This window comes from Acomys minous (assembly GCF_964271855.1).
Source record: "Acomys minous genome assembly, chromosome: 4".
Lineage (NCBI taxonomy): Eukaryota > Metazoa > Chordata > Mammalia > Rodentia > Muridae > Acomys > Acomys minous.
In genome coordinates, this window is record NC_140486.1 from 68,216,177 (window position 1) to 68,228,462 (window position 12,286).

Consider the following 12,286-nt stretch of genomic DNA (forward strand, 5'->3'; position numbering starts at 1 on the left):
ACTGCCATGCTACTATACAGTCTGGATGAGCCTACATTAAGAAAGCCAAAGCCGGGCGTGGTGGCGCACGCCTTTAATCCCAGCACTCGGGAGGCAGAGGTAGGCGGATCGCTGTGAGTTCGAGGCTAGCCTGGTCTACAAAGTGAGTCCAGGACGGCCAAGGCTACACAGAGAGACCCTGTCTCGAAAAACCAAAACAAAACAAAAAAAAAAAAAAAAAAAAAAAAAAAAAGAAAGCCAAGCATGAAAGACAGCAGGCCACCTGCCCCCCTGAAGCCCTCAGGAGCCCTGCTGTTTCAAGTTGCAGCAGCTGCTTGGAAGACCCAGCGTGTCTACATGTCTACAGTTGGGGTGAAGGCAGCCTTGTGTAGGGTGTGAGAAGAAACAGGAGAGGTTGCTGTCTTCAGTGCCAGCTCCTGTCCTGAGCTGATTCTGCGCTGTCAGCCCAGCCACAGTCTCATACTTTTTGTTGTTTACTTTTGAAGCAGGCTTTCATGTAGCCCAGGCTGGCCTCAGACTCCCACTCTGTCTCCCTCTCCTGAGAGCTAGGATTGGAGGGGGGTACAACACCATACACAGTTTAGGGCATCCACTTTCTTTCAATTCCTGTAATTCCTGGCATTCTTTTTTTTTTTTCAATTTATTTTATTAATTTATTCAGATTACATCTCAGTTGTTATCCCCTCACTTTTATCTTTCTGTTCCTCCCTCCTTACCTCTTTCACCTTTTTCCCTTCCCCTAGGTCTGTGACAGAAGGGGACCACCCCCCCCACCCCCCCACCCCCCCACCCCCACCCACTATAAGGTCTGGCATTCTTTTGAACAGGTTAATTCTCCAAACTTTTTGTCTCAAATTGAAGAACAGAGGAAAGAGTCCACAGCAATCTTTTTTTCCTTTAAAAAAAAAAAGACAACTGCCTACTTGGTCCTCAATAACAGCAAAATTTGACTTGACAGCCACTAAATGCAAATGCCAAATTGGTACCACTTGATCAATGCCTTCCAAGGTGGTGGACCGCTCCAGACCTCAAAGCCTCCTTCCGAAGAGTCACAACTTCTGTTCCATATCTGCCATACCTCCAGAGGGCTGACCCCCCTACCACCACCATCCCCCCTACACACACACATCCTGGCCCAGAGGGGAACGGGTGCTTCCATGCATAGAGCTGTAAATCTTCCAGTCATTTGGCGTAGGACCCTTTATTGATAAGGGAGCAAGGTGAGCCTGGGGCCTGATGCACAGTCACGGATCAATAGAGGCCCCTCTCTCCTACCCCCTGGCCAGGGCTCTCTGCAGCCACGGACACTGATTCTCTAGAGCTGTCTGTAAGGATCACATACTTAGGTCTAGGGAGATGCTCAGTCAGGAAAGCGCAGACTAGTCTCTAGTGTTCTCTGGCCAGCCAGTCTAGCTTACTTGGTAATTTTTTTTCCAATGAAGAGCACTATCTCAAAAAACAACAACAACAACAAACAAACAAACAAAACTAGATTGATGACTCAAAGCTGTCCTCTAGCCTCTACATATATACACGGATGGACATGCACACATATGTGTACCTGCATACCCATGCGCACACACTAACCCTCAGCATGTCCAAAATACATCTGTGCAAACACCTATTCACACTCAGTTCTCTCTGGCCCCACTGGAGAGTGGACAGGGAACTTCCCTCTCCTTTAGGGCTTGCTCATGAATTCCGACAGAGCAAGACCCAGACCATAGAAGAGCTGAGGCACCACGTGGAGGGAAGCAGGCACGCGCGCGCGCACACACACACACACACACACACACACACATGCACTGTCTCTCTCTCTCTCTCTCTCTCTCTCTCTCTCTCTCTCTCTCTCTCTCTCTCTCTCTCTCTCAAAAAGAAATTCAACCTTTTTTTAAATACAAAATTTTATCCCTGAAGTTTCCATTCACCAGAGCTACTAACTGGTCTCTCCAGTTCCGTTAATTCACCTTCATTTGTAACCAAGACGGAAATGATGTAACAGCCTCTGAAGAAGTATAAGGCATCAGCGTCCTGCTGTACAGTCAGCTAGAGAGAGCCTGGCCTTAGGAACCAGGCAGGAAATTCACAAGATATCACAGAGGCTTCCCTGTTAGGGCCACTTGCACCTCAAGATTTGGTGAAGGGCTGGTTGAGAGAAGCCCATACAGCCTCTGTTCTCCCTTTTCTTCCCCCACCTTGCTTTTTAAAACCAAGTTTCGGACGAATTATGTAGCTAGCCCTGCTGCCTGGGCATTCGACCATTCTCTATGACCTGGTTTTTGTCAGAGTCTCTTTGGTCCTGAACATGTTTGTTTGTTTGTTTGTTTGTTTAAGACAGGATTTCTTTGTGCAACCCTAGCTGTCCTGGAACTCACTCTGTAGACCAGGCTGCCCTCAGACTCAGAGATCTGCTTCCTAAGTTGTGGAATTAAAGGTGTATGTCACCACATCCAGCTCAGAACACTTCGTGAGCAAAGAGCCAGAGCTGCAGTGATCTCCAGAATGATGCTCTGACACCCCCATCCTTCACCAAGTGGAACAGAGACACCACCTGGCAGGATGGTCCCACCAGGATTCGCTCACAACTTCAGAAGCAACCGCTCGTGTGGTCTCTAACCAGAGGCTGAGATCTACCTGGAATACATCAAACTAGGGCTCAGGATGTATAGCTCAGCTGGCAGAGTGCTCACAGGGCAGCAGGAAGCCCTGGGTTCAATCCCCAGAACAGTGTAAACCAGCTGTGGTGATGTGTGCTGTAATCCTACGTGGAGGAGGGGAAAAGTTCAAGGTCAGCTACATTCTGAATTCAAGGGCAGCCTGGATTACAGAAATCTTGTTTCAAAGAAGGGCTTAAAAACAGAGAATTAAAGAAAGAAAGAAAGAAAGAAAGAAAGAAAGAAAGGAAGGAAGGAAGGAAGAAAGCAGAGCCCAGACTAAGGGCAAAGACGAAGAGAAGAATCCAGGAACCGCTTCACTGCAGACCCCAGGATGCTGGTGAACACCAGGCAGCTGCTGCCCTGCACTCCCATCATGCTCAACTCCATCCTCTGAAGGCCCCAGCCTGTTTCCTGAACTCCTTCAGAGCTTGACAAACAAGATGCAGAGAGCAGAAGACTGTCTTCTGCAACAGGGACTTACCTTCAACCTCTGAGGGGCTGGTGAGGCAACAGCAACAGCCTGTATTGTCTGGGGAGCCATTTGGACCCCTCTGCCCAACAACTTCAATGGAGGTTTGTCCTATGGGGAGCATTGTGGGCCCAACAGCATAACTTAGCTACAGTAAGTATATATGTATTTGCATTTTATACTTACTTGTATGTATTTTTAGACATGACTGAGACACATTTGAATATATGTATTGTGTATAATCTTTGGTAAGTATAAAGCAGCAATCCCCATAGCTAAAGACACTGAACACTCAGACACTTTGGACACAGGACTTGGGAAAATTTGGGCTGGATCTGAAAGCTTCCTGTGATAAACTTTTGTAGTGACAGAGAGTAGCATATAAACCGCAGAGGGACGTAATCAATAGTTTATTCAGTTTTATGTCAATGAACTATAACAATGTCCAACACGGCAGAATATCTCTAAAGGTAGAGTAGCAGCTGGTGCAACCAACAGCTGTCTAATTGGATTTAAGACACATTCAGTGGGAGGGAAATCTTGGCTGGTACTAGAAACCTCACCAACTACTCAGGGCAAGTGAAGCCATGGGTCTCAGAAAAGAACCAACTACTGTCACTTTAATTAGCCAACATAATTCCTAAGTACATTCTAAAACTTAGCTCTACTCTCACAGGTAAGTGTAGCTCTCACACTTCATCAAAGAACCATCTCTAGAGCAAATGGAGGCCTTTACAGAAACCATAGCCGGTCATAATGCAGAGATAAACAGTGTGAAGCCAAGTCCCAGCAGGACACCTACAGCACAATTCCTGCAAGATTGTATGAGCCACAGAACCAAGAAGTCGGCTGTGAGACTGCATCATGGAAGCTACGACCATGATACCTCCACCATATGACTGCCAAAGCAAGGCCTGAACAATGATTGACAGGTTGAAGCGGAAGGGAGAAATCTCACAGGTCCCAACCCTAGGCAAAGAAATACACGCAACTAATGAAAGGAGCGTTAGCCTCTCCCAGGGATGAGTCCCGTAAGTTCTTATCCAATGCAAAGTGGGCAGCCTTGAAATCGTACGCATCCAAGTGATAACAAACAAACTCAACAGGTTGTACTTATATACTTACTTGTACACATATATAACAATGGTAAGAAAAGAAGCCATCAATTTGAAATGGAATGAAGAGGGAGACATAGAAGGGGCTGGAAGGAGGGCACATGGGAAGGGCTGGAGGGAGGGCACATGGGAAGGGCTGGAGGGAGGGCACATGGGAAGGGCTGGAGGGAGGGCACATGGGAAGGGCTGGAGGGAGGGCACATGGGAAGGGCTGAAGGGAGGCAGGGAAGAGGAAAGCACTCGAATTATATTTTAATTTAAAACATAATAAAAATAAATTTTTTTTAAAAATCCACTACACAGATATGGTTTGACTGATGAACGAACGCAAGGTAGCTAATGAAAGGAATTCTAAGGGAGGCCTTCTCTCTAGGAGAATCAGAAAACATTGTCAGGAAAAGATAAGAGGTAATGGGGCAGTTGAAGTAGAGTTGAATTTCAATGGCAACACACTTAAAGCTTTGAAAGCTACAGCCGAGGTGCTCACCCAGACACCCCTGCCGAGAGCCTACTGAAAAGACTTGTCTGAGGCCCCTTTCCAATCAAAATAGAGCTCCTATCTGCCATTCCTTGAGGCCTTATTCTCTTTCCCCTGATCTGATAAACTAATCCTTGCTGAGGTGCGAATGGATTGATGAATCACTCCTCAGTAACATATTTGCATTTTAATAGGGTCCTTCTGGACACAGCCTTAAACCAGAGAGATGGCAGAGAATGCTTGCTAACCCTAGTGTAAAAATTGGCCATTCCCAGTGGATTATAAATTGATAGGGGAGAAATTATAGGGTAGGCAGAGCTGGTCCTCACCTCATGGTTACAAGTTTAATAAAACACTCTCCTATCACACACTGGCCACCATAGCACGGCTTCCTAACCAGGGTTCCAGATAAACCCTGTGGGCCCAGGGCTAACCTACGTGGAACAGAGTGGTTCCACCATGCATGAGCCTCTCCTCTCTGCTGGACAGATGTGGAAGTCTCGGACTGTTTCAAAGCACAATATTCATGCTACTTGGAGTTTGGGTTGCTCCTCCCCTTTCCCTTTTAATAAACCACAAGTGTTGTTTAATGAAGTACGTATTTCACACAAAAATATTAAGGCTTGAAGTGAGAGGCATATTGTAGATTTCATAAAAGAGCATCCATGTGATTCACTTTAATTTCACAGCCAAATCATGCGTGTATATGAGAGGTTACTTTTCTGTCGCAGGAGGCCCACCTCCTGTTCAAGGATGGCTAAGGTCCTTCTATGAGAGACCTGGAATCAAATCTCTTCCACAGCAAAAATTGACACTATCATTTCATCCTTTCGCTTTGTCGGTGTTGACTTTCCACTGGTCACATCAAAGGGGCCGGGCCGTACCACTCCTGTCTCCCAGCACGGATCCCAGTAGGTCTCTTCTGACATAACCAGCAGAACCACCTGGGTGTGCTGCCAAGCGTGGATCTGACCCAGCCTTCACAGTACTCCAAGCACTTTCAGGTTTTCAGCAAATAGCAGCATCCAAGTGGTCCTCAGAAAAGGACCTGGCTCTTGTCAATCAACTCATCCCAACAGTGATCATTTCAACCTTCTTTTCCCTGTCATCCTGGAAGCTTAAAAAAAAAAAGATTTACCAATATTCCCAAAACAAACTTTTCACTCTCCATTTTAAAAGCAGCCTTTGTATTCGGTGTTATCTTTAAGAATGAGATGCCATGCAACAGAGATGTTATGGAGAGATTTATTTGGGGCAAGGGAAGGGGAGAGGAGTTCAGGCCTGAGTGGGCAATGAAGGTAGAAAGAGACAGTGGGAAGGGAGAGAGACAGAAACAGAGACAGAGAGACAGAGAGAGACGGAGAGAGAGGAAAGGGGTTGCCCTTAGGGAGACAGACAGAGAAAGGGAAGCCAAGGAAGTGAGAGTGGCAGGTTGGCTGGCCCTTTTCTATCTGCTGCACAGCTGAAGGTGGTCTGGCACACACCTGGCAGCTGCCAGTGATGACATCATAGGTTGCTAAGCAACCTAGAGGCCAGCTAGTAGAGCTGCTTATAAACTAACATTCAGAATACCCAGACTGATTGCCATTTTCTTCTGAACAAGTAAAGGATGCTATCCATCCATGGGTCCGCAAAGGTCCTTCCCCAGCCACCAGCTTACTACAGCACAGTGAAGGTGAGGGCGGCGTGCTGTGGGTGTTAGCAGTGGTGACTGCCCCACCCAGGAGGCAGAGGGGCAAACAACACATGCTGCCCCAGAGAAACATGGTGGTGGGCACAGCAGGGTGTCCGGATTCTTTTTGTAATCCAATGCTACTGGGCCTCATTTTGCCTATTAGTAAAAAATCAAAAACTGTGGAAAGATATTTTGATGGTTTTCATCACTAGCCATTTCCAGGAAACACAAAGTTGGTTATGTTTCCCATTGAGGACCACTGTGAAAGATAAACTACAGAAGCTCTGCCGTCTCACAAATGGCTTTTCTCGCTTTAGCCCATCACAATGTAAAGCATACAGCACCCCCAAATAAAAGACACTAATAGATAATCTTTACTTCTTTTTTTCCCCTTTAGGAACATACAGTCCCTGTTGAAATAATGTATATTTGGTGAACTTTTCTTTATTTTTATTTCTTTATTTTGGCTTTTGGAGACAGGGTTTCTCTGTGTAGCCTTGGCTGTCCTGGACTCACTTTGTAGACCAGTCTGGCCTCGAACTCACACAATCCGCCTGCCTCTGCCTCCCGAGTGCTGGGATGAAAGACGTGCGCCACCACCACCTGGCTTGGGCGCCTTTTTTAATATCCCACTTTCACTTTAAAGCACTGGAGCTGGGCAGATATTCATCTATTGTATCTGTCTATGCTAATCTGGCTGCTTCCAGCCATGTGGTCCAAGTCACTGGCCCCCTAGGCTGCTTCTGCTCCATGAAGTCAGTCCTCATGCCTGCCCCCAATGGCTATCTCCTTCCTCTCCCTCTTCTTCCTCCTTTTCTTTTGTCCTCTACCTAATCTCAACTGGGTACAGAAGACCAGCATCCCTGTCTACTCTGGCCCAGCTATAGGCTGCTCAGCTTCTTTATTAACCAATCAGAGATAATTGAGGGGCAACACTTTCTCAACATTGATCAACGATGGACAATGTCCACATGCAAACAGCAACCAGACCCTGGGGCACAGAATTCAGCATCTGAATGCACGGCACACCAGACCAACCCCCAACAAGTCCCCACACTGTAAATATATAGTTACAAGGGGCACTTTGGGGGTTACACATGCGTGAAGAAAAAAAATAGTGGCTGCCTTGCTTGACTGTTGCGTAGAGTGCACAAAATCCTGGGTTTGGCCTCCAGCACACATAAACCAGGCATGACAGCACATGCCTGTAATCCCAGCACTCAGGAGATGGAGGCAGAAAGTCGAAAGTCCAAGCCCGTTCTCAGCTTTGGCTATACAAAGGCAGAGTGAGTGAGGCCAGCCTGGGCATATAAGAGCATGCATTTGAAAGATGGAGACGTGGGAGGGGCTCATTACAATCAGGTGAATTTCCTTATTATCTCACAGCGTCAAATGCTCTGTCCTGAGAAAGTGACACCCACGCCATTACTCCAGACTTCAGGGTGACTTTCCACACCAGACATTTTCCTTTAGTAACGTGCAACCTCAAGGCTGTCGGCGTAGGCTTTTTCTTTTCTTTTTTCTCCGGTACCTGACAGTATATGCTCTAGTTCCTTGTCCGCTCCTAGGAATGACTTTGGATTTATTCTTGATTTGGTACCTAGAGAAGGTCTCACTCTGGTCTTGGGAAAAGTACCCAGGTGGTCTGTATGTGTATATGTGGTGTATTTGGGTGTGTGTTGTAATCCTATGCATGCATGTAATTTCTGTGTGTATACATGTTCATGTGTGTTTACATATGTGTGGTGGCCAGAGATTAGCATCATGTGTCTTCTTTGGCGTTCTTAGTTACTGTCCTATTGCTGTGATAAGACACCATGGAGAAGGCAACTTATAAAAGAAAGCATTGAACTGGGGCCTTGTTAACGACTGAAAGAGGGTTGGCCCATGCCCACCATACAGGTAGCATGGGACAACAGGCATGGCGCTGGGGCAGTCACTAGATCTGCTCCACAGTCTAGGGGCAGAGAGAGACTGGTACCGGCTTTTAAAACCTCCAAGACCATGCCAAGTGATGCACCTCTTCCAACAAGGCCACACCTCCCCCAGAGGCTCATATGTTTGAATACTTGGTCTCCAGTTGATGGACCTCTTTGGAAAGGATGTGAAGGTGTGGCCTTGTTTGAGAAGGTGTGTCACTAGGGGTGGTGGGCTTTGAGGTCCCAAAAGACTTTGTGCCGTTCCCAGTGTCTGTCTTTCTTTGCCTCGTGATTGTGGCTCAAGATGTGAGCGCTCAGCTAGTCCTTTGTTCTACCCTCATGGACTCGAACCTTCTGAAACCGTAAGCCTCAAAGTAAATGTTTTCTTTCATAAGTTGCCTTCGTCATGGGCCTTATTATAACAATACAAAGCAACTAAGACGCAGGGTCTCTCAAAGAATTTGGAGTTCACTAATTGGCTTGTCAGGCTGACCAATGAGCTCCAAGAGTTCATTAATTGGCTACTCTGGCTCATCAATGAGCTCCAGGGTTATGACTGTTTCTAGCCAACACACACACACACACACACACACACACACACACACACACCAGCACTGGCTTATAAACTTGCTTTTTTGTTGCCTTTACTTGGACTCTGGGGATCCAATGTGGGTCCTCATGCTCTTATGGTGCGCAGTTTACTGACTGAGCAATCTCCCCAGTGGCCTGGCTTTTTTATTGTTATTGTTTAGATTTTGTTTGTTTTCCGGTACTGGAGTTTGAGCTAGGGCCTTGAGCATGTTAGGAAACCACAGTACCACAGAGCTCTTTGCCTAGTCTCAAGCACTAAGGAACTGTGTGTCCACTTGCCAGGTCACTGTCCTCCTGCGGCTCCCACTTGACCGGTGGCGTCTTACAGCCTTCGTTTTGTAATCCCACTCCAGCCACTGCAGTTTCTTCGATGGTCACTTGCTCTCCCTACCAACACATTAACAGAATTCAAAATCACCCTCATTGGCCCACAGTGACATACAGGGCCTTTCTCTCAGGCAGCATCGCTTTAGCCCTCCCACCTGCACCAGGGTCCCTTTCATTTCAGACTTTTCTCCAGGAATACCTGGTGCTTTGGGAAGCAAAGGGTGCCTCCTGGTTTCTGGCTGCTGCCTCCAGCTTGATTTTTTTTTTCCCTGTAATGTTCATAGTTTCCTTTCAGGTCTCTGGTTTAGCTTAGGATTGGGCATCGTAGCCTGCAGCAACCACTATTTCAAATTGAGCTAGAGATTTCAGGCCTGCAAGAGGTAGGTGTTCTGGAAGGTCAGCAGCTTGCTTGACAGGCCTGCAGGCTAAACCTCCTCTCTCTGTTCCTCACATCCTTGGAAAGTTCCATCCCAGCTCCTCCTGTTGAGTCTTCGGTTCAGTTATTTGACAAAGTGTTTGTCTTCACTTTTCCTCTCGGAGCTGCTTGCTGTCTTCCACCAGCGGTTCCTAAGAGATTGGAGCTGCAACCGCTTGCTTGCTGGGTTTCCTTCTTCCTTTTTACTTCGCTCTCCAACTTGTATATTGGGGGGAAAGGGAGCTCTGGTTTGAAATACTGACTTAACATACTCAGATATGGTGGCCAGGAAGGGGAATTTCAGGGACTCTGAGCAAGCATGTTCCTAGAGGAAATTTAATTTGGAACGTGGCTGCTTTAGCAAGAGATCACATCCAAACATCTAGGTTTTTGTGATCCATCTAGAATACAAACACCTGTCTAGAATACAAGCAGATCTGAGTTGGGGGACAACCTGGTATAGAGCAAGTACGTTTCAAGTAAAGAAAAGCTCGGGGGCTGAAGAGACGGCTCAGAAGTTAAAGGCACTGACTGCTCCTCCAGAGGTCCTGAGTTCACTTCCCAGCAACCACATGGTGGCTCATAACCATCTATAATGAGATCTGGTGCCCTCTTCTGGCCTGCAGGTGTACATGCAGCCAGAGCACTCTATCCATAATAAATAAATAAATAAATCTGAGAGAGAGAGAGAGAGAGAGAAAGAGAGAGAGAAGCTCAGGTCCAGGCACAGAGGTATGTGCCTTTATTCCCAAACAACGAAGGTAAAGAACTAAGATAAAGACCAAATGAGCCAGAGAATGAGAAGAATCCAAGAGATTAGAGCTGATTGCTGCAGGTATTTTGGGGCCGGCCAAGCAGAGCAATCCAGAGGCCGAGAGAAAAGCAAGACTGAATAAGTCAGCTGGGAGAGCAGCTTGAGCCAGAATAACTGAGTTGAACCAGCCAGCCCAGAGCTCAGTAAGAACAAGAAAGGGTGAGCTTATTAAGCAGTAAGTCTCAGAGGCTGAAAACATTCTAAGCCTAGGTTAGATTGTATGGAGGCTAGAAGCTTCCAGGACTAGGTCAAGGTTAACAGACAGAGGCATCATCCTCTGTCTGACGATTGTAAAAGGAGAGTACAAGTTCCATTTACGCTAGTATACATCACTTTGCACAGTGTGTACATCACGGAAGTTCTCATAGCTTCTACATTAGGTGTGCAAGGCAATTTGGTCTAGTCTGCACAGCCAGCCCATGTACCCCAAGTCACTGCAAGGCTGGCCAAGGTGCTGACGCGATAGGGAGCACCGAGTCTTGGGAGAGGCACACAGTTAGACAGATGTTCCTAGTGCTCCTGAGCCTCTACCTTCCTAGGGTCTGGAGATTTGACTCCAGGCCTCTCCTAACCTAGTCATCACCTTCTTCCCAGGTGACCACAGTTCTCCTCGCCTCTGCCCCACTTCTCAGTTATTACACTGTATCTCACCCCAGCCTGTGGCATCTGCCCTGCATCCTCCCCACCTGAATTTGGAACCAAATTGTAACTGATTGATGTCTGGGGTAGTGAGGATATTTTCTATAGTCATGAGGCATCACTGTGGTATGATGGGAGAGGCTAGAGGGAAGATGGCAGTGACTTGAGCTAAGCTACATGCTTGGGGACAGTCTCTGGACCTTATCTGTTGCTGTTGGTAATGCTGGCATCCTGGAAAGCTATTTTGAATGGGTAGTGTGTGTGGTGTGGAGTATTTACATGGCACAGTCCAGTGAGAAATTGCCTATAGTGGTCAGAAAACCATGAAGAAAAGCAAGGTGGTCTCTGGGGTGTTCATGCTACAGATAAAGCTCAGGGAGGGGTCTCCCATAGCATTATCAGAGTCTAAGACAGGACAAGCCCTAAGTATAGCTTTCCAAAAAGATACAAGGGTTAGTTAGAAACTGTATCCAGAGGCTGGAGAGACGGCTCAGAGGTTATGAGCACTGCCTGCTCTTCCAAAGGTCATGAGTTCAATTTCCAGCAACCACATGGTGGCTCACAACCATCTATAACGAGATCTGGTGCCCTCTTCTGATATGCAGGCACACATGTGGGCCGAACACTGTATACATAATAATAAAATAAAGAGAGAGAGAGAGAGAAAGAAAGAAAGAAAGAAAGAAAGAAAGAAAGAAAGAAAGAAAGAAAGAAACTGCCCGAGAGCTAGGAATGTGACTCACTTGATAGAGTATTGGCACAGCATGCACAACACCCTGGCTTCAGTCTCCTTCAGCACCACAGTCACCAGACAGACAGATGGCTGCCTGTAAGCCCAGCACTAGAGAGGTGGAGGCAAGAACATCAGAAGTTCAAGGAAAGGGCTACAGAGCTGAATCAGTTGGTAAAAGTGCCTGCCAGGATCCGAGTTCAAATCCCCAGCATTCATTTAAAAGACTACACATTTCTGTAACCCCCTGAATGCTGAGGGGTATATTAGTCAGGGTTCTCTAGAGACAAAAGAATCACTGAGGCTCCAGGTTCAGTCCTTGAGAGGCCCTGTCTGAAAAGATAAGGGGAGTGATAGTGCGTTTAATAATTAAAAAATAGGGGCTGGAGAGATGGCTCAGTGGTTAAGGGCACTGATTGCTCTTCCAGAGGTCTTGAGTTCAATTCCCAGAAATGAC